At 41.4% G+C, this 22,651-nt stretch overlaps 1 long non-coding RNA gene across 2 annotated transcripts; it reads right to left on the bottom strand.

Annotated features, from left to right (window-relative positions):
* Positions 1-11,128: 11,128 nt before the first annotated feature.
* Positions 11,129-22,157, bottom strand: LOC118125439. Of its 2 annotated transcripts, XR_004698848.2 has the most exons (5): positions 22,114-22,157; positions 20,892-21,027; positions 20,621-20,674; positions 16,749-16,798; positions 11,129-14,229 (listed from the first exon to the last, which is right to left on the bottom strand). It is a non-coding gene; the product is annotated as an uncharacterized LOC118125439 (long non-coding RNA). The 2 variants fall into 2 exon arrangements; XR_004698847.2 differs by lacking the exon at positions 16,749-16,798.
* Positions 22,158-22,651: the final 494 nt, after the last annotated feature.

The raw sequence follows: 22,651 nt of genomic DNA, 5'->3' as shown, positions 1-22,651 counted from the left end.
TTTGGGATGAATTAAAATCTGCCTCCCTGGTCGACACAGAGTGAAATAATCTCCTCGTGACCCGTTATGTCTGCAGAGCCGTGTTGTCAACTCCAGGCTCATTAAGGTTTGGACACACCACTGCAGGACAGAGAGGAGGAGGAGGAGGAGGCGGCATCGTGTTCGCCGCCTCACAAAACAAGTCACAAGCCTCAGATGTTAGTCACCGTTGACAGTTACTGTCTGAAACTGGGTGATTTTCAGTTAATCATATTATTTTGGAGCTTGCAAACACACCTGTAATATGCACAGCTCTATCTCCGCGACATGCTGTCATAGAGCGTCGTCCTCCTTCACATTAACCAAAGAAACAAATGAAATCGACTTCTTTGATGTGTCTCTTCTCTCCGGGATGAGTTATGGCTTCTTGTCACGCCACCGCCGAGCACCACACAGGTGTCTTTGCTATTTTTGCATTCTGTAATGTTCCTTCCCAGCGTGCATGTTATTTAGATAGCGAATGCACTTGAGCTCTTATGAGTCCCCAGTCGCTTCGCACTGGAGTAAGATCGAGCCCCAAGGTCATTGTCAATTGATTTATTCCCCTCTGCAGCTAAATGATAACTCCAGTTATTCAGTTAGTGGAAATCTTATCAGGTTACCTCCACCCGGGTGGAAAACCTCTGCCAAGGGGGTTATGTTGTCACCACTGTGCTTTGGTTTGTTTGTTGTTTTGTCAGCAGGTTTTACGCAAAAAACACTAAAAGGATTTCCATGAAACTCGGAGGAAGGATGAGACATGGGACAATAAAAGAAGCCACTAGATGTTGACTCACATCCGGACAACAGAGGGTTATATCAGGGCTCATGTGCATATTTTCACCAATTTTGCAGATACCATGATGAGAAAAATCCAGCATATTTAAGGGCCTGAAAAAGTTTGGATCTCACAGATTTAAATGTGGTTTGATTGGGGTTTTTTCAGCTGCTTTACAGTCATATTTTGGCCCAGATCCGTATATAAAAGGACAAAGGGACGTATCCGTCATATATATATATTTTTTAATAAATTTTCTTTGACATCGCAAGATAAGGCAGAGGGGTGAGTTATTCGAGTTGTCAATTTATTCCTCTCTGACGATAAACAGCAACTCATTTTATCCCGTCAGTGGAGTTCTTATGTATTCACGAAAAATACCTGTATAATTTCCTTGATTTCAATTTCATAAGATGCTATTCGCACAAGAGCAGCGGTGATTCCCATCTCTCTGTGCAACACTTGATATTCCGCTCATGCCTTCCAGCGAGCGGACAGTCAGCTCGCAGCAAAGTGATTTCCAAACTAGACGATTCCATCGCTCATCTGCATTAATCCATCAGCAGGGAGATCTCGGAACAATCTGCATCTGTCTCTGGGTTTTTTTTTTTTAGAACAAACACCAAATGTCATCGATATAAGCAGTAACGTGAATTTAACATGATTGATCACCAGTCCGACAGACCTTGGCCTTTCACACCTCTAGGACTCCAGATCTAGAAATTACCCCGGAGACTTTCTCTTGCGGATCAAACATGCCAAAGCACTACATTAATTGCCTTTCCTCTTTTTCCGTCAAAGCGGCAGTTGGGATGTCAGAAAAGCTCCGTGCAGCTCTCCGGGTCTCGGGAAAATGGGTCAAGTAAAACCTCTCTCTTTACTAATGAAGTCCCAGTGCACCGAGCCTCACACCTGCACAGTTTCAATTACCACAGCGAGGCAGGATGGGAAATCCCGACAGCGCCGGTGCAGCCAGCAGGCTCACGGACGAAGCAGACGCACGCGCGTCGCAAACGAGACGTAGTTACTCCATGAACTGGAGGGTGATACATCAGCCGGGATTGAGCTGGGGTGTCAGGTTGAACACTTATTTGTATGAAGATTACTTTAGAGGAAGACTGGAGTCAATTTATAGTTTCATTTATTCATGCGTTTATGCATTTATGCATGAATGTTTTTTATGTGTTCGATTTAGAGCCAAGTCTTAAGTTGCTGTTTTTGCATATAAATTTATATTTGCCGCAGACTCGGAGAAAAACTGTGGATTTAAATTCTGCCCCAGGACATTTTTGTGTCCTTTGTATTTTTGTAGAGTAAAAACATTTCTCTGGATAAACTATGTAAATAGAGTATTTTTTTTCCATTTGCCTTTTGCTACAGGAATTTCCCCCTTTTGTTCATTAAATTTTATGCATTTGCCAGGAAGGATAATAGTTTTCTGCAGAGTCACCAACATGTTATGATCATTTTGAACGCAGACGATACTGGTCAATAATAAAAAAAATCGTTTGTTCAGCTCTTGAATCATGATTTCTGTTCATGCACAGTTCTTGCATGTGTTATAAGGTTTCTCACAGATGCAGAGTTTGTTCAGCAAATTCAATATTATTGAGTTCAGTGTATATTCAGCTCCTCCCAGACCTTTTCATCGGCCTTTGTCTCCTGCTCCCTTATCTCTGGAACATGCCTCCGGACAAGGACTGCTCCTGATAGGACGCCGGCCATCGGTACCCACAAGGGGGAGGTGGTGGTGGCGGGAGGGGAAGGGGGGGTCAGTGAAGATTATCTGGCTGCGTTTGAGATTTACAGACTCGCTCTCATAAGTCCCTGGATCGACTCGAACACCGATCAGTGGCATCAAAAGTTGCAAGACCGTGTTTGATTGATACAGAGATTTATTTCTGAGAGCTGGGCTGAGGTGGATGTGCAGAAACGTGAGGATAAAAAGCTCAAATGTCCTTTTTCAAATGAACAGAGCTGCCGTTACCCTTCCTCTGATATACTTTGCAGCCAACAGAGACAGACTTACCCAAACTAAAACCTTTTCAATGCAAATACTAGATTTAAAATGTCCACAATAACACATCCTCCCTCTGGAATGTGCTCGCTTCACAGGGTCAAATATTGAGACGTCAATCGTGCATCAGGAGAAGGATCATTAAAGAATTAAGAAATCATTAAAGATGCATTAAATACGATTTAACTGTCAGTGGATTTGGAGAAGTGTGTTTGCTCTGGCAGCTGATGATGGCAGTGTTTTTTTTTATTTCGAGGGGAAGTGTGTGAGGGAAGAGATTATTGTGTCCTGGCTGCTCACTGGGCTGAAATACAAACCATGAAGCTGTGACATGGGTTTGAATGTGGTCCAGGTACTTTGCGGTAATCTCTTCTCCCCTAGTGTTTCCAGGCTGTGCCCACTTCTACTTACAAAAAAAGCAGACAAATATTAAAGAAATACAAGTTGCATTTCAGAAACCAAAGTTAAATGTGACAAAGATTTAATTGAATTAAAATATGCTTATCTTCTTCCTTAGCTCCATCCAGCTCATTGTGAGTGCCGTCTCTTCTAATCATTCCCGATCTCTTTGAACCATCATTGTGGTAATTTCAGGCCTTGAGAATGTTATGTGGGTGAGAAACCTCTCCTAATCCGAGCATGCAATTCTATGAATAACAATGGTGAAACTCCATCCTGAATAATCCATTATATCTCTCCGTCAATAATTTCCTCTTTATTTCCCCCCCTTTCTTTTTGCTTTTCATGACTTTACTCCAACATCCCCGTCCATCTGCTTCATCCCTTATTTCTACCTTTATCATATCTCACCAACTTTAAGATGTAAATCCTTAAACTGCTCTCACACTCACGTTCACTTGTCCGAACATCCCATAGTTTTCAACCACGCATCCTGCAGGTGATTATATTCCCCTCGTACTACCGCTGCCAATTACGGCGTGGCATCGCAAGATTTATGTGCAGACAGCGGCCGTGCGATTTAGATACATCAGGGCTATTAGTCCACTTCTCATGAATAGCCTGGTATTTCAACACAATTGCCATGTTAAGCTCCTCGACGCACATTATCCCAGACATCACATAGGGAGATTAGTTTTCCGAGAGCGGCCGCTCATGTAATCCTCGCAGATGTGTGTGTTGCTGTCATGTAGATGGCATGTGCGTAGCTGGATTTCACATCTTGTATTGTGTTTAAACACTGTTACCTGAGGTCAATGTTTTTTTGGCCATTTCTGAAAGTGACTTGAAACGAGGACATTAAAGTTTCAAGAGTCGACCGATAAAAAAAAAAAAAGAAAGCATTGTTTATTTTGAAGTGATGAAAAACCTGAGTCAGAGTGATGCAGCTAATTCAGATTCTCCATTTTCCTCCCCTGAAATCAGAAGCTTTAGGCTCATGCAAGATGACACCACCGATGCAGAAGCAATCTAAGATAAAAAAATCATGAAAAGAAAATCACAATACAAAAATCCTCTATTTAATTTCCACTTTCTGTGAAGGGGCTGTTTCATTTGTCCTCATAAAGCACATAACACTTATTCCTTCGGACAGAACCACCTCATCATCCTAAATGGATGCATTCATCAGCATTAAATTACTAATTAAAATCCTCTATAGGAAAAACAATAATGACAAACTCTGAGGCGACAACAGAGATTTACAAACACAGGGATGAAATGCAGAGAGTCTGATGCAGTGTTTGGTTTTGCTTCCAGCATCGATAACATCCAGTCTGTGTTTTCTGCTTCCTGCCTCTTCCTGCCTCTGCTCTGCCCACTAATTTAATCATAAACTGTCTCTCAAAATATCTGTTTCCTGCCACATTAGTGTGGTTCCCCTCCAAACAAGCGCGGGGGTCACTGCTCCCCCTCTCAGTCCATCTGTCATGTTTACAGGTGCGGGTTGCTTCGCTGCCACCGCAGCCTATTTACACGCTTGAATATTATTAAATACCTCTGGCTGGTTTATATTCATCATGTGGGGATGACGGTTCCAAACTGGGCATTAGTCACCTACGTCAAATATACTTAAAACTCCAATGACATATTCAGAGAAATTCAAATTCTACTCAGAATTTGAATTGCAGATTATGTGTCAACCTGCACATTGTGTTGAGCCTCCCTGTGTTTTGTCCCTGCGCTTGTGCCTTATTGCAGAATGGAACCGATTATGAAGTTTGCACATTTATCTCAACAGTTGTCATAAAAAAAAACAACACTTTTCAATCATTACATTATGGCAAAAATCAAGATTTTGACCATGTAGCATCGTCTGCATGGCGTCCCATCAATTTCTCTTCACAGTCGGGATACTGCCACTTTAACTGGGCTTAAAATGTAAAGGTGAGACCGTAGAGCATCAGCTAAAGTTAGTGCAAACAATGATCTGGAAAGATATGATTGGATGCACAAGCTGCAGTTCCTTTTAGACTCAAATGTGTGTGCATGTTTCAGTATCAAACAACAGACATGTAGAAGAATTGCCTATTTTTGCAGTATGGTAATTCAAAAGTGTGCAGATATAAACTCGTATTGTACTCTTAAATAATATTATGCACACATTGATTCCCTTTATCCATCCTTTATCTATTCTTTACTTTTAAGTGTTGCAAGGGGGGTGAGCCAATCCAAGCGGACATTGGATGGGGGTGACACACGCCAGCGCCAAACAATTCACGCTCACACTGACGGACAATTTGCATGTCTTTGGACTGTGTAAAGAAACCGGAGTACCTGAAGAAAACCCACGCAGACACGAACAGAACATGCAAACTCCACACAGAAAGGCCCAGGTTGAATGGAGATTCAAACCAACAACCTTAATACTGAACCTTGCTACTGTCACAATTCAGCCCCAGTGTTGGACCTCCGTCAAACAAATGTATGTCTGTTTGCGTTTTGGATTTATATCCATTTTATATCCGAATTTCACGTTGACTTTGTAGCTTCTTCCCTCGTTTGCCTCTTTGTCTTTGCTTCCCGTCATTGTCGTCTTTCCCTCAATGCTGATTACTTGTCCCAACCTGTGTCTAGTTTACTTTGTGTATTTAGTCTGTTCTCTTTTGCTCAGTCTTCTATTCCCTTTGTTTTTTATCACCATGCCTTTTCGAACCCATGCGTCTCATTTAAGTGTTGAGAAACTCTCGTCTGCATTTGTGTCGTATTCTGTTTTCTGGATTTAACATTTGCCCTTCAGCTTCAGGTGTTTACACAGCTATGACGTCAAATGTCATCAGTATTTTCAACAATGTTACATTTTTCCAGACGCAGACTCGAGCCTCAGACAAACATGTTGACACATCCTGTCGGCGACATTGTGTCCTTTTTACAAAATTGGGAAACAGGACTCGACCTTGATCCTGGCGTCTGCTGCTGATCACGTAGCTTATTAACCAACCACAGGAAGGTTAACAGGGAGAAATTACCTGCATTAGTTGAATTAAACTTCCAGCCTCTCTCGCTGGATGTGAATGTATAATTCCTGCGCTGATATTTCCACACTAACCACGGCGTACATTTAAATGCATTAGGTGAGCAGTTAGACGGCCGCTCCTCTGTTGATGCGGTGCAGCCCATGTGCGAGTTATCAAGAGATATTATATCCTCCTCACTGATTTCATGATACTTGAGGGAAATCCCATCTTGCATTAAACAAATTAGTTTGACCAACAAAGCATTTCTAATTCTGATGACAGAGAAACTTTTCTTATTTTCTTCTTTCAGTCACGCTCCTGCACGACTGCTTTTATCTGAAAGAATTCCTCACCTTGAGGAAAGGAATGACAAATTATTCATGAGTCCCATTAAATACGCCACAAAGAGACCTGTCTCACTCAGCAGCAGGTGTTAATCCAGACTGAAACCTGACGTATATAAAACGACCTGCTGTGTCTCAACCTACAATCTGCTGCAGCTGCACGGTGGAACGGCCCGATCTCTCTGCTTTTCTTGGAAAACTAAAAACAGACGCAAAATGACACCGTGTGGAGATAACAGACTGTGGAGGAAATCCTCCTCCGCCACCTGTTTGACTGGGCGGCAAACGCACAGCAGCACAACACTCGTATTCAATAATCCACCAGCTGATTTTCCCTTTTAAATCATTTTGATGTGACGCAGCGTCACAGGCGTCAAACTTTCTAGCTGTTGCTTAAACGTATTGTCAAAAAATATTACAACTTGGCTTTATGGGTAGACTACAAGATTCTCTAATGACAGACAACAGTAAGCAGACTAACGCACAACAACTCTTGGTCTTGCTTTATCATCACAGACAGTTCTGTGTCCTGCTTTGGCCCATGGACCATACACTGCACAGTATGGGGTAAACTATATATAGAGGACTATACTATGTCATTTGGTAAGATCAAAGCAATGTCACACTACTCAGGTGATTCTTCATATCTGGCAGCCATCGAGTTATTCATCCGTGCCAGAGATGGGCAGCTGTGGCCGGATGTATAATGTTTTTGAGTTGTCCGTCTGTCCCATTCTCCTAAATGCAATATCTTAGGGGAATTTCTTAAAACTTTGCCTTCATCCTTGACTCCAGACATGTGTGTGCAATCGGTTTTCTTGGTCAAAGGTCAAACTCAGGAACAGCTCGAAATAAATGTTCACTAAGAGTCGAGTGATACGATTTGATTTTTGTGGTAAAAAGGTCTAAGGTCACAGTGACCACACAATTTGTTTTTGGCCCAGCTCAAGAATTAACACACTATTTATGAAAATAATACACTGACCACCTTTTGTAAACAGCAACTTGATTGGTTGACAGACGCACAAACGACCTCTGATGAATCCACAAGTCTCAGACCATTTGGACTCTTTAGATAGAAACAAACATCTTTTATGTGACAAACAACTGCTCACCACACGTTGCATTATGGGATAGTTTGTCCAATCTTTGTCCAACACCCTGCAGGAGTGAACTGCCGAATGAATAATGAATGATTGCAGAGTTTGTGGATGTGCTTATACGGACACAAACAGACACCCTCTTCTTCCCATGTTGATAATGTTCCATCTGTTCGGATGTAACATTCTACAATGTGATCTGACAGAGCATCACATGTGCAATGGCACTCAACTAATGAATTGTTACATTCAGTGCAACTCTGAATTAAAATCAATATATTTAATCGGCGCAATGTTGCACCACAATATGAATCACATTAAATGATGGTTGGGACAACAGAGTGGTGGAGTAAATAATCAGATAAAACATCTAAAAGTAAATATTCTATTTCTTATTCTGCTTATTATAGAGCAGGACTCTGATACATGCAGGTGAAAATGTGGCCTGAATTGTAAACAGGTACTTAGTGCATTTCTTGATAAATAAATGTAAATTTAAAAAAATTATTCAAGTTTTATAATTCTGTTTTCTTGTGTGAATGATCAATGTGGTAATATTTATATGTATAAAACTTTCTGGGAATAAAACTATTCTGTAAACTTTCTTTTCTGGGAGGAGTGGGGATGTGAGGAGTGTGACAGTTTTCCAAAGTTTGTATTTGCATCTATAAACCTGGAGCCTGAATCAGATCAGCCAGATGCGATGCCATATGAAAGAGAGCTGTGATTTGAAGATCACTGCAAATTTTCTCCTTGAAGCTTCTTCTTGAAACTAATTTGGAAAAGCTTCAAAGAGGCAGAGATGTGTTTATGGGGCTGTCGCGCTTTTGGAGTTTAGATGTCACGAGTCAAGTGTTGCTGCCCGACTCAGTGTGATTGATTACCCAACTGCTACTTTATTATGGATCTACTGCCAGCGTCACAGTCTGTGACTCAATGATAATGACCCTGATAAACAATTAAAATCTGTATTTGCGGCAAGAACCCGACAGATGTCAGACAGCAATGACAGCGAAGGTCACCGACCCGATTCCTCGTGTTTTCTGCATCCCATAGTTTGCATGTACACACTGAGGTGACCAGAGATGATGGTTTTAGGAGTGTTGTTAAGTTTAAAGTGTGTAACATTATACACATCTCAGACATAGATAGACTTAAATAGCTCTCTGGGTGGGAGACCTCAGGTGTGGATAAAATAGGAAATATAATAAAATAAGATAGCAGACCAACGACCTTCAGGGTGGTGCGCTCTAGTCGTATGCCTTAAACAGAGTTTGGATACCTGACACAAGCCAGACTTTGAAATGATGTCTGCTCGGCTATCTACTTGATTTTTTTTCTGGGAAAACATCACACTGTTGGGTTCAGGTCGGGCTCGTTAGTTTTCTCTTGGGCTTTGACATTTGGAATTTGCTGCCTGAGTCACACTCGAGCCTGTTAACGGTCAGGGTGAACAAAAAAACACACATAGCTGTCATGTGTAATTGCCGAGCATTACTCCTGCCATGAAGATCACGTGCCCCATCAACTGGGTTTTAAACAAGCTACATAAAGAGTTTTACCTTTATTGATCCTCCATAAAGGAAATTGATGATCGATTATATTAGGAATGGCATGTTTTATAATTCATTGCCATTTCAAAATGATGACTCCATGATTGACCTTTAGGTATAACAACCGCCCATCATGGCAACTATCAAGAAATTAAAAGTAGATGCAAAGTATCAAGCTTTCCAAGACGGGGATGGGTTCACAGTAATGAAAAAGGTAAATCTCAAGCATCATTGCAGCTGGAAACATGCTTTGAGTTTCAAGGACAAATACACTTTGATCAAGTTAAGTCTGATTAAGTTTCGGCAAATATTGGGAGCCCGGCGAGCTGCTTTCACAAGAACGTGCTGTGCAGGAATGTGAGCCAACTGACGGCCAGGACGCTGAAACCATATTCCGAAGGAGAATTTATGAAGGGAGCGTCTCGTTGCTGCTGCTGGGGAGTAAAATTGTTTTCACGGATATGACACTTTCTGTCAAGTTTGATTGATGGTCACCCTGCAGGAGAATCACTGAGAAACAACACTAAATCCCTGTAGTCCGCAGCGGAGGGTGAAATAACCAATACAAGCTGGTGTCAGTGCGATAACAATTCACAGCCTCACCCTGATCCCAGCAAATTGGGCCACAGGCTTCGCATCCTCTGACCTTGACTTTAACGCAGCAGGTGAGCATCGGCTGATCGGTGCCACGCCCCGGCACAGCGTGACTCAGGCCCTCATCTCAACACAACAGGTGCTAGAGTGTGAAGCGGAGACCTGGGAAGAGACTGAGCTGCAGGTCACATAATATAACTGCTTGAGGAGCCCGTCCTTCTTAGAACTGACTGTCAAGCCGTCTTCAAAGGACAGGAGAGCAAATGGAAGGAAAATGGAGGAGACTCGGGGTCACGAAGAAAGATGCTGGGACGCAGCGGGACCACGCCGCTGTGCCGGGAGAGAAAAGGAGATTCTTCTCAACTCTTCTCAGCGAGTCAGCATCTTTTAGCTGAACCAATTTCACTGTCTGTAGCCGGTCCAAGAATTTCTTCCAGGTGAGAATACAAAGCAGCATCTGTTCTCCACAGACCGCGTATTAACCGGGCACACATCTATTTTCAAGGCCCCAAGAAATAACCAGAGTAAAGACCTGTTTATCATCCTTTTATTTAAACCAAAAACCAAAGCTCTTTCACAGAGTTTCTCGACTTCACGACAGGTTTTACTTTTACAGCGTCTAAAGCCAGGAAAAGTTGAGAAAAGTAAGAGGATAAAAATATACTGATTATTTCTCATTTGATTTGAATATCATTCACAGACCCTTTCAAACTACAAAGCTGCCATCCCTGCGGAACGATCCCTCGTCGACGTGCAACAAAAAAAAACCGGGAGGAACAGGAAGGCGAGAACGAGTCGGGGTAAAACTCCCTCAACGGTAGAACCTCGTTTGAAGCTTCCTCTCGAGGCCTCGGGGAGACGCACGTGTTGGAATCGATCAGGATGAAGAAAGACGACGTTAACTTCAGGTCACATCCGCTTAAACCAGCGCTGAATAAATTACAGCGATGATTTAGGATATTTGTAGTACTTTGTTCTTAATAATAATAATGTACAGTAATGTTTTTGCTGTAGCTTTTGTTTGAGAGTTTTTAAAAATAACCCCAACTTGGCATATTTTGCCTCATGTCTGAAACGCAGCATCCTTTTTGCTTCTATATTCCTGTAGAACCACAATTTACAGACAGATATGTCTGGGGAGTGATTACTAACACGGCGCCGACCTTGGCTCATGCCGGTGCATTTTTTAAGTCGGCGTACACGAGTGTGTTGTTTACTTTGTGTGGTCAGATACAAAGAGCAGTGGTGCTCAAACCGAGACAACACGGTGTGTGTGTGTTTAAGAAGAGCAATGGGATGTTACACTGATAATACAATTAATTATGTTTATTTTTTACGATGGCCTTTTATGTTTGTAAATCAAATTGTAATGAAATGGATTAAGGGAAATGAATCACCTTTTGCAAACGTGTACGACAACGTATTTTCACAGTAACAGTCGAATAAAAATGGCTTTAAAAATCTGCAACAAAAATATTTATTGCTGAACGTATTAAATCTGCCACTTGGACCATGACGCAGCTCTGGGTAAAAAGAAAACAAACTTCAGAGGTTCAACCAGCATCATTAAGATTCATCTCCTGAGGACTGACTGACAGCAAACGTCATGAAAAACACTTTGATTACATCTGTGTGAGAAAGTGGTGGAGGAAACAACGGTTTAAGTTAAAGCTCATCAACAACAATCACCTGTCAGGATTCTGACCTTGGTGCCACAGTTAACAGAAATTCTGACTCCTGATCCACGGATCCCAGAGTCCCTGTTTGTTTACGCTGCAGTAAACAGTTCTGTGTTTGGCCTGAGTGGTGATGGTGATGTTTATTAAACATGGAACCATGATCCAGAGCCGTTTGCATGATCCAGTCTTGTCAAGTCAAGGTCTCGTGTCCCGGAGGATAAATAGATGCATATTCTCATGAGTAAATTGTCCTTCAGGTTTTACCAACAATAAAAGTGACAGCATTTTCTGAAATTTGGGGGGGATTTTTCCGAGATTGTAGGAATTTTCTCCTCAGTTTTTCTAGTGTTTTTCCTAATCACTTTTTGGGGAAATTAAAAATACCATATTTTCCTGTTTTGTTTTTGCAATTTTCCAGAATTTTTCTCACAACTTTTACTGTTTAATTGTTTTGTTCTTTTCCTCCAGAATATTTGTGCACGTCCTTGATCATAAATGTTCATGCAGGGTGGTTCAAAGCTCTTTTAGAAAACAATATGGTTTGAGAAATTTCTAGTCTTTTATTTTCATCTGTGGTTTTATTTTTACTTCAGATGCAATTTTTTTGGGGGGGGGGCTCACATCAGACCAGAGGAAGACTGATGTATTTTTAAAAACAACCTGACGGACAAAAAGCTGTGGTCTCTTTTAAAATAAGTCAGGGAGACATAATCACATATTCATCTGCAGTGTACAGTCGACCACCTCTGTGACGCCCCACATCTACTCAACATTCCATCTTCAGGCTTGGACGGCTGTCCTTGCTTTTTCATTAAAAAAAAAAATCCATGCATATCACGTACTGTATCTGCTCAGTGAAATCCAATATGCCATTTTATTTTAGCTGTACCATCACTTCGGGTGGAAAATTTGATGCGTTGTCATTATTTTATGTTTATTTCCTTGTTATTTTGTGGGGCTTATTTTGCATCAATCACTGGGTTGATGACTTGCTTTGACATTTAAGTTCAGTAGACTTGCACAAAGTCTGGGCTGATCATTTGGATTTCTAATGAGACCGCCGGTTGGTCTATGAGGATAAATAGGTTAAAGCATCCAAGTCCTAAATTAACGTCGAGGCAAAGTTAATGTGTTGGCATTCACAGCCTAGAGGTCGTAAACTCTTCGGTGATAGACTTTGATTACATGTAAGGTCACAGTCGTGGCCCTGAATCCATAACATCTACAACTGCAAGGTTCCTAATGGACCATCAGTTTCCCCACATAAGACCTTTTCAATATCATTATTCCCTCGCCAATAAATCTCTGGAAACTCCATTTTCAGCCACTTAAGCTACATTAAACATTTTCTGCATTTGGTATTTAGATAAATAAGACTTCACTAAAAAGCCCCGAGCGTGACTGGAGGACACTGGTTACGAGAAGTCTGCTTAACAGCGACACCGACCTTCAGACAGACAATGTTTCAGACGACATAGCGTCCCATAAGGTGATGCGTCTGATTTGTTTAGTCTGAACAAGTAGGAATACTGCAATAGAAAGTTTTAATTAGGTCAAATTAAAACACTCACTCTGGCTCAATGTCACTATAGAGATAATTATACCTTGGTTAATCACATGAGTTTTAGGATGTCGAGCTGACGACGTTTTATGGTCGTCTGTCCATCATCTGTCCTATTTTTGTGAACATGAAATTGCAAGAATGCCTTGAGGTAATTTCTTCAAATTCAGCCCAAATGTTTACTCAGGCTTATGGTTTCATTGAAATGATTGGGCTGGAGGAAGGTTAAAGGTCAAGGTGGCTTCACAAAACACGTTTTTGGTCCCGTGACATTCAGTAATGCCTCGAGGAAATTTGGACTCATGAACAGATTCAATATTGGATGTCAAGGGTCACGAGAGCTTTGCAACGACCACACAGAAAGACCCCGGGCAAATCGGAATTCAAACTCTGACCCTTCTTACAGTGCTACCGTTTATCAGTTATCAAGATTAATTAACTCAACTAAAGGAAAGTGGGGAACACTGAACAGTCAGTTCAACTCTATCTGTCTTAATAGTTAACTTAATACACTGAGCAAATTACATGTAAATGTACCTCGGGGGTGGGGGGGGGCATTTGACATCTGTGGAGGCATTTCTACTTTTGGAGGAGGATTTTCTCCTGTTGGCTTCACTGAAATGGGAAGTGGAGTGTTGGGGATTTGGGAGGTTTGGGGCGTAGATTTCTCATTCTCCTCGAGGAGGGAGCAGCTGCCACACAGAGCGGCGGCGTACTGTGGAGCAACGGAGGGGGCTGTGAGATTGATGGTCGGTTAGGGCCACTGGCCGGCGAGGCTTTGCATCACAATGCGGTGGGGAAAGTCAGGAGCCGAGCCCAAAGAGTAAAACTCTCAATTGAACCGTCGGCCCTGGTTCACGTCCTCGTTGAATAGTGACAGAGAGAATGAGATCGCAGGTAGGAGCGGCTGTAATGAGGTTTCTCCGCCGGCTGGCTGGTGTCTGCCTGTTAAACTGAGCTTCAGTGATTCTGAAAAACCTCGACGCTGAATCACCGCTCCTTTCGCTGTGCGAGGAGCCAACAGGCGTGGTTGAAAAGGCCACACTCCTCGGTTCGGAGACGTCCTGAGGCATGACCAACTGGGACGACACCCCAGAACAGACCAAGGACACACTGGAGGGATTACATCGTCCATCTGGCCCCTGGGAAAGATGAGGGATCCCACAGAGACTCTGGAGGAAGTTGACACAGGAAAGAATATTACTATTTCTACATCACTTGAAAATAACAGGTTGAATAAGTCTTCCTGATCTTGATTTTAATAACTAATGATTCCCAACTTCACTTAAAAACGTTTTCCGACAAGCATACTGTCTCGTAGTGTAACCTAGCATCGTCTTTGTCCGCGTCTGAACCGCTTGTACTCTGAAAATTGATTGCTCTCTGTCTGGAGATCAAACCCTGCCCCGTCCATGCCTCTGCAATCCCTTCTGCTTTTCTCTATTGACAAACCAAGGGCAACAAGCTAAAGGTACAGTTCTTTGTCCCTTTTTATGCCATCAATACATGAGCAAACTGGAAAAAAAGAGAAATGAAACGACTTTCCTGATGTACTGCATGAGACAGACTAATAAGTTTAATTAAGCGTTGAAATTCCTCCTCACCGTTCGATGCTAAATTTAAACAAAAATACATTTTCTATACATTTTGTCTTTTAGCCTCAGACAGAAGGTATTTTCAGCGAGTGTCCCTCATGACAGGATTATTTCTCACTCAATCCTCAGCCCCCCCGATCGTCCTTTCTGGATGTTTTCACCTCCAAATTGATGAAAGTAATTAAAACTATACTCAAAACAAAAAGTGGCTTTTCGGTCTCATTTCAGCTCCATTTATATTAATGTACAGTCTGCTTTATCGATGCAGGGCGACTATTCATTAATTTGTCATGCACTCATTTGGATTAGTTGGTGATTAAATGATCTCTCAAGTTTTCATGTGAGACGAAGAACTTTGAAGCGATTCTCTCTTTAATGGGGGAGAAAACTTTCATAAAAACAGGAGCTGTCACATCAAACAATCTTCAGTGTTAGTGTGGTGTGTGTGTGTGTGTGTGTGGTCCTGAATAAAATTACTCAGCATAAATTGGTTTTCTATTCTTTGCAGAATAAAATAGATCAAAACACAGAAAATTAACCAAATTACACTGATGCAAATTTTGAAAAGTCTTGTTTTCGAAGTCAAGACAAACGCTCGTCTGCTCAAACGTCTCATCAGCAGCTTGGACAGCAGCGGAGGGAGACGATTTCATTTCCATTAAACTGCAGGTAATTACTCTTTATAAACATCTTTCTGAATAACAAGAACAAACAAGAGATTCCATCAGAAATTCAGCCTCATGGTTTATTGTGGAGTGTTTTGTTTGAGCGCAGGCAGCCTGCCAATTTCTTATGAATCTCACAACACACTTGCCCCAGTGTGTGTGCATCATTGAGAAAGGTGTGTGTGTGTGTGTGTGTGTGTGTGTGTGTGTGTGTGAGAAAGGAAGAGGCAGACAGGTGAAGTGAGATGGAGAGAGAGAGAGCGAGACATGTCGCAGCACCCTCAGGACGTCTCCTCTTTCTGAGCAGCTGTTGTCTGAGAGCTGGAGGCAGCACTGCGTCGCCCTGTCAACTCCCCTCTCCCACACAAGCCCCCATGCATGCAAAGCAGGCTCAGGCTGCCCTCTCTCCTTGGCCACGCTTATTCCGCCCCCTATTTTTTTGTGTTTGTAAATAACCGGCACCTCCTTATATTTACTCTGGCCCCCCTTCTCTCTCTCCGAAGCCGAGTCTTTATTCAAATCAATTCCCAGCCATCAGACGTAGTGCGCTCGGTAATGGTTTACACACACACACGCAGCAAGTGAGCCAATTTTATGAGAAAGAGCATCTCAAGGGCAGAGAGTGATAAAGAAAAGAAAATGTATTGTTTTTTCAGACCAGATTGATTCTGTAGGAGCAGACGCATCAATTCCTCTGCACAGAGAAAATAAATGAGCATGGTCTCATTTGGTCGAGCTCTTTCAACCACTGAAAAATAATTTTATTCTGAAACGCCAGGGGCCAGTAACTGTGTTGTAACCACGCCATTAAAGCCTGTTAACTTATAAAAACTCTGACCTGCTGATGCTGTTATACATGCCTCTGTCAATAATGCTTGTGATTTAATTCAACTTCATCCCACATAACAAAATTGTTTCTGCCCAGATTTGGCGTACATCCCACACCCGGCCCCCACACCACACGGAATGATGGCACTTGGGCGGCCTGCTCCTTTTTCATCTGGGCCATAACTAAGCCATAGCAATACTTCATGTCAACCAAAGGGGGGGCCCGAATTTGTTTTATGCAATTTGGGCCATATTCACCATGGGCCACTTTAGGTTCCGTCCAGATTACACCTTGTCTAGAGCACCACATGTTTGCCAACAAAAAGGCTCACATTTGTTTAAGGATGTTTGGGCCACATTTGCTATTTTACAAGTGGATCACTTTAGGCTCACATCCATTTTGTCCAGGCCACAAGAAGGTAAGAAGTGCTGTATCATTGTATGGAGTAGCCTACATCTGTATCGTATCTGGGATTTCATTTGTATAGCGCCAAATCAAAACAAACATCTCAAGGTGCTTTAAGGTTGAGACCTAATAACAGAGAAACCCACAGCGAGCAAACACTTTGAGATGGTGGAGAGAGAAAAAACAAAACAACGCACTTAACTGGGAGAATCCTCCGACTCCGTGTGGGCAAACATCTGCCTTGACCCTTTGGGTGAGAGGAAAAAAATGTGGGGCGAAAGAGAGAAGTATTTTGGAAAGGGGGAGAGGAGAGAAAAGGACCAGAGTCTCCAATCGTATTTAAGCATGAACAGGATCTTGTGATGAAAACAAAAATGATACTTAAAGGTTCAGTGTGTAGAATTGAGTGACATCTAGTGGTGAAGTTGCATGTTGCAGCTGAATACCCCTCACCCTCCCAAACATGAAAGAGAACCTGTGGCAGCCTTGAGTTGTCATAAAAACTCAAAAAGGTGTTTAGTTTGGGCTACTGTAAAAAAAACATGGCGGCCTCCGTAGAGAGGTCCTGCTCCTGATGTAAATATAAAGTATTTAAATATAAAAGGGCCAATTCTACGTTGAAGAAAACAATTCGTACCGTTTAGTTGAAACACTAGTGAAAACGTCACTAGGATTATTTTATATTCAATTTCTGCCAATAGATCCCATTTATCTAGAGCTTACACAATGGAACTTTAAAGATATTGATATTAATGATAGAACCAACTAATAATAGTAGCAATGATAATGGTTGGTAATAGTAACAATTGCATTAATGATGAAAATTATAATGGGAATTGAATAGTGTCAACTTTGAGTAAATACTGCATTTGTGTGCCTTGCATAGAATAAAGGCACTAATAAAGAGTTCCACTAGGGGGCGATACTACACTGTGCAAAGCTTGAATGCATGTTCTGCAACAGGTAGAAAAGCTGTTGGGAGACAAGCGAGAATTAGAAATGCACTCAAGAGATGCTACACTCACACCGATAGAATATTCAAGTTACTACAAATCCACACAACACGTCAAGAGCGACCTGCTGGATCTCATGTGTGGTGATTAGGAATCAATCAGGATGTGGAAAAAGACAAAAACATCACAAGTCATAACCTCCTGCACCATCACACCCATGAGTGGAGTCGTCCAGGATTCAGCTGGAGCAAAGACGACCACATCACAGGCTACAAACTGTCCAACCAAACTGTTGGTATCAGACAACTGAGCCTATTTCCCAAATGCCAAATTATAGTTGTTGACGAGTCAGAATGTTTTGTGAAATGTGAGGTCAGCACCGTTGCACCCAATCGTCTAACTACTGACAGAGAGGGAGGCTCAGACCTTCATGGAGGGAATGACAATAATGAAAGGTGATAAAGTGCAAACCAGGTTGTCAAGATACCCGCTCGGTTATCACATCAAACCCCATGTGACGAGCATCCTGTCGACTGCAGAGCTGAGGATGTCACAGAGACTCGGCTCCGACTTGACGAGCTCGTGACAGAAGGGAAATCAAATCTAACAGAAAAACACCCGTGACGCAAACAGAAAACGTTCTTACAAGGTGACAGCGTGTTCATCAGAAACTATTCCTGTGGTTCTACATCCCTCCGTCATCCACACCTCACCAGGTCCAGTAGCATGTTATTAGAAGTGGTCAAACCATGAGACGCAAAGTTAGTCAGACTCACAACACTGTTCCCAGGTTAGATCCTGGAAATAAACTGGTGCTGTTGTCAGACACTGACTGAGACCCTGTGGGCCCCTAACAGACAGTGATGGATCTCCTGTGTGTACATACTTTATATTTTAAATATTCTTTGTTTCATTACTTGTCATTGACAGAGGCTATAGTCTTATAATCTAACATTCTCAGGGCTTATGAAGAATAGTAACTTCGGGCTGTAGATGACTGGATTTCTCACCCTGGGGACCAGATTCCCCTCGAGACTCAGTTAAACTGGTTATTTGTAAATTGATTTATTTAAAATTTAGGTAGAAATTTGCACCACTCAAGTACATTATCCACAGAGTGCCCTGTATTGTTTTAATCTTGTATCAAAATGTTGGTTTTGGAATTTCTATTGTGCTCATACATTGTATATTGGTAATTTAAAATAAAGCCATCTCACGGGGTCAAGTCCAGTGTGGGAGTGTTTGTTGGTTTGTGTGGGGAGGGGTTAGCAACAGTGTCAACAAAACCTTCAGGGCCCCCCCCAACTTGTTAGTCTGGTCATGGGTTAAGGTCTAATGCTTTGACTCAGGTTTCACTTCATCAGATTCACACAATCGTGGCACACAGACCTGAAAAAGCTCACAAGCAGTTGATTGTGGCTTGAGGGGATGGAGTGGGACCAATCAGACCACTTATATTGAAACAAGAAGAAAGAGCCCAAGGAAATTTCCCAGTGCTCATGACATTCTGCGACTGCACCTTAATTTACTTCATAATCGACTGGTGCCATAATGAGGCTTTCAGATTTGCCAATCGTCTGCGTGAAAAAAAGGTTGAGCGCTTCAACTTAAAAACTCCCAATTTCCATAAACTCTTTAAGGACAGTTGCTCACATTTGAGTCTGATTGGACTCGTTCCGAGTGGATTTCTGAGACCAACCGTGTACACATGTAGAGAATGACAAATTTCTTAGTTTACATCCTTTGTCAGTTAAGTTCTCACTTTATTCCTTCTCCTTTTGGACAGAAATATGCACTTAAATCTTTTTGTTTTGTCTAAAATGCCCCAAAAAGAAATAATTCATTCAGTCATTCATTCAGCTAGCATGTAAAAGAAAAGTAGGTTGACATACCAGGAGAAAATGGTTTGATTGCCATCTTGTTTTCTAAGCCGGTCAGTTGTGTTTAATGAGCCTGTTGATTTAACATTAGCAGCGATGAAACCAGTTCTTCAGGACTGGATGGAAAACAGGAAAGGTTGGGATCGGCTTACAGTAATTTGATGAGAACCCATACAAAGGCGTATGAATGGTGAGGGAGGAGAAGGGAGAGCGTTGCTACAATACTGAAAACGAGAACCCTGTATATTAACAGAGAGGATGACAATATAGAACCACAAGTGCTACACGTGAAGTTTTATACCTCGGCCCAAATGAAAACAAATCAAACTGACATCAAGAATAACTGATGTTTCTTTAGTCAGGAACCAATGCCCACCCTTTTCTTTATAAAATGCTGCCACCATGTGGTGTACGTGAGCACTACAAAGTTTTGATCAATACATCATTTAGTTTGTCACTTTGATCAATCCAGTGACAAAATGTTCACGAGTAGGTTTCCTCTCAAAGCCGAACCAGGACTAGTGTCGGTGAGGAGAGATCACTGATGAAAACATTTCAGTCACCAGGAACTGTTTGGATCACATCTTTATTTGCATCATCACGTTGCAGGTCTGTAAAAACACAACAGGCTTTGAATGCAATCACATGACGGTCTCAACAAATGCTGACTGGGCTCGACGACAAATGACAGTGAGCTCATTTAAGATCCTGATGAAACATGTGAGGGTATAACAGTCCCTCCATGTTGTGTCTCAATAGGTTCTCTGAGTAGTTCAGGCTCTTCAGCAAATTTTCTGCTGACCGATCTGGGGTTTGACATGTTTTGACTTCAAGGCCACGCCCCCAGAAGTGATGTCACAATAACTCGAATTGCAACACGCCTGATGGTCTAACCGTTAACCCACCGACAAAGCTTTCATTTGTAAGCAACTACAGTTATTACTTAATTTGTTAAAAAATGATGAAACAAAGCCAGTGGGAACTGGAAGGCCTCATTTATGTCTCACAATATGTGTGTTGTTGCTCTGGTGGATGTCAACTCAGTAGCCGAGGTCAGAAGTTTAAATTTCCAACTTCTAATAACCACCACAAATATTTCAACTACTAGCAAAGATGCAAAAAAGTCACGCTCCATCAGTTTGGCAGTACGGGCCACAATAAACCCCCCGCAGTGTATGACCAACTTTTATCAGTGAGGTTCAAAGTTTACTCTTTCAAAAAATTATAAATTCTCACCTCAAGATCCATTTAGAAGCTTTTCTGGAGCCTTCAATCATTGGTGTTAAAATCCTAGGAGAAAAAATACAAATTAATTACTTTCATTCTGTAACAATTAGACAAACACCTGATGAAGACAGTTGGATATAAATCAATTTATATAGCACATTTCATACAGAGGCAGACTCCATGTGCTTTACAGTTAAACAGAAAATACTCCAGACCAATACAATAAACTTAGAGCACACATTAAATGCAGTACATTATTCACACTGAAGCTTTCACTCACACAAACTAACAGTGACACATTGTTGGAAAGCATCAAACCATGAAGAGGCGTGATAAAAGTTGTTGTCAGACTGACACTGCGCCCAGTTTAGATCCTGGAAACGAACTGGTGCTGTTGAAAGACACTGACGAAGACACTGATGGACAAGAGAGAAGAAACTTTTAGAGAGAGCAGGATCGTGGTGGACTATTATTGCAGACATTTTGCTTATCACACAATATGCCTGCCCACATTTACTACTGATCATCCAGCTATCATTGACATTTGACCATTACTGGCCATACTGCTATCTCTGTCAGATATTTACTTTTATACAAATACTTTAAACATTGATACACCTGATGAAGACCAGTAAATTTCATACAGAGGCAGACTCCACATGCTTTACAGTAAAACATGCAAAACAACAATCAATCGATTTAAATACTCAACACCAATAGAATAACTTTACAGCCCCCCATACAGAATACATATGTATAAACAGGGTAACTGCAGGTTTTAAGATAATAATTAATGAATTTTAAAACCTAACATATTATATTACACGTCCCCACAATTGAAGACCAAGTGATGTGGCCTTGTAAAAATAACATTGATACACCTGATGAAGACCATAGGATGTGAAACTATTTCATTTATAAAGTACATTTCATACAGAGGTACACGCCGTGTGCTTTACAGTGAAACAGACAAGCTCAAGAGAACAAATACTCCACACCAATAGATTAACCCTTCAGCACACACATGAAATATATTATTCACAATAAAACATTCACACACAAACAACCAAAGCCCTGAGAAATGTTTTACGCTAAATAATTTAAAGCTCCACAACAGTTAATAAATTTAGGGCTTGTTTTCTTATCCCAATATTCTATGAACATACATCCATCAAACTGTGCTTTTATGGTTACACACAAATCATTTCACACGGACACATCTTATTTTATAAGGATGCCACAGTCAAAAGTCTGAAAGCCTTGACATGTCCACAAATTAAAAGTTAGATTTTGTATGTGTACGATCTGTGTTTAGCTGACGGCTGCTTCTACAGCCACAATGAAACAGCATGGAGGCAACTCTTGTTTTTTTTAAGCACAACACTTAGAAATGCACAAACAAAATAACTTCACACAGATACTGGTTTCATATAAGATAGTCAATTTTATTAGCAGAAATTTGACATTACATTTTTTATTTGAATCAGTTTTCTTTGACTCACCAGTTCTGTGGGTTGTAGCTGTGTTCCCTGGCTGATCAGCAAAAGGAGGCTCAGCTGTGTCAGACCTGCTTAAATATGTTTGCTAATTGGACCGTACCATGTTCCTGCTGCATCGTGGGGAGGGGGGGATGTTTCCAGTTAACTCTTTTTTTGTCATTATCTTTTTCACAATGGTGGTTTTGAAATTGTTGATTCATTAGTTTTTAGTGGCCTGTCGTGTTAGTTAAAGATATGTATGGTCATGCTTCAGGTTATTGTTGTTCATTTGAATAATTGTTAATAACTGTTCTTAACCCTCAACAAGAGTCAGGAAAAACTACCAGAAGAACCCTATTAACAGGGAGAACACGTAGAAACGTACGTATCAACAAAATAAAAGCATTTAAAACATTGTTTAGAAGAAACAGTTGTCAGTGTGTCAATGTTTGAAGTATTTGTACATAAGAAAATGTCCCACCTGTGGAACTAGTTCATTGGTATTCTCATAATTCATGTTAAAATATGTAAAATTCAAACACTTTCTTTAGTGTTTGAAACA

The sequence above is a fragment of the Hippoglossus stenolepis genome, chromosome 18 (genome assembly GCF_022539355.2).
Source record: "Hippoglossus stenolepis isolate QCI-W04-F060 chromosome 18, HSTE1.2, whole genome shotgun sequence".
Classification (NCBI taxonomy): Eukaryota; Metazoa; Chordata; class Actinopteri; order Pleuronectiformes; family Pleuronectidae; genus Hippoglossus; species Hippoglossus stenolepis.
This window is presented reverse-complemented; position numbering and strand designations above follow the sequence as displayed.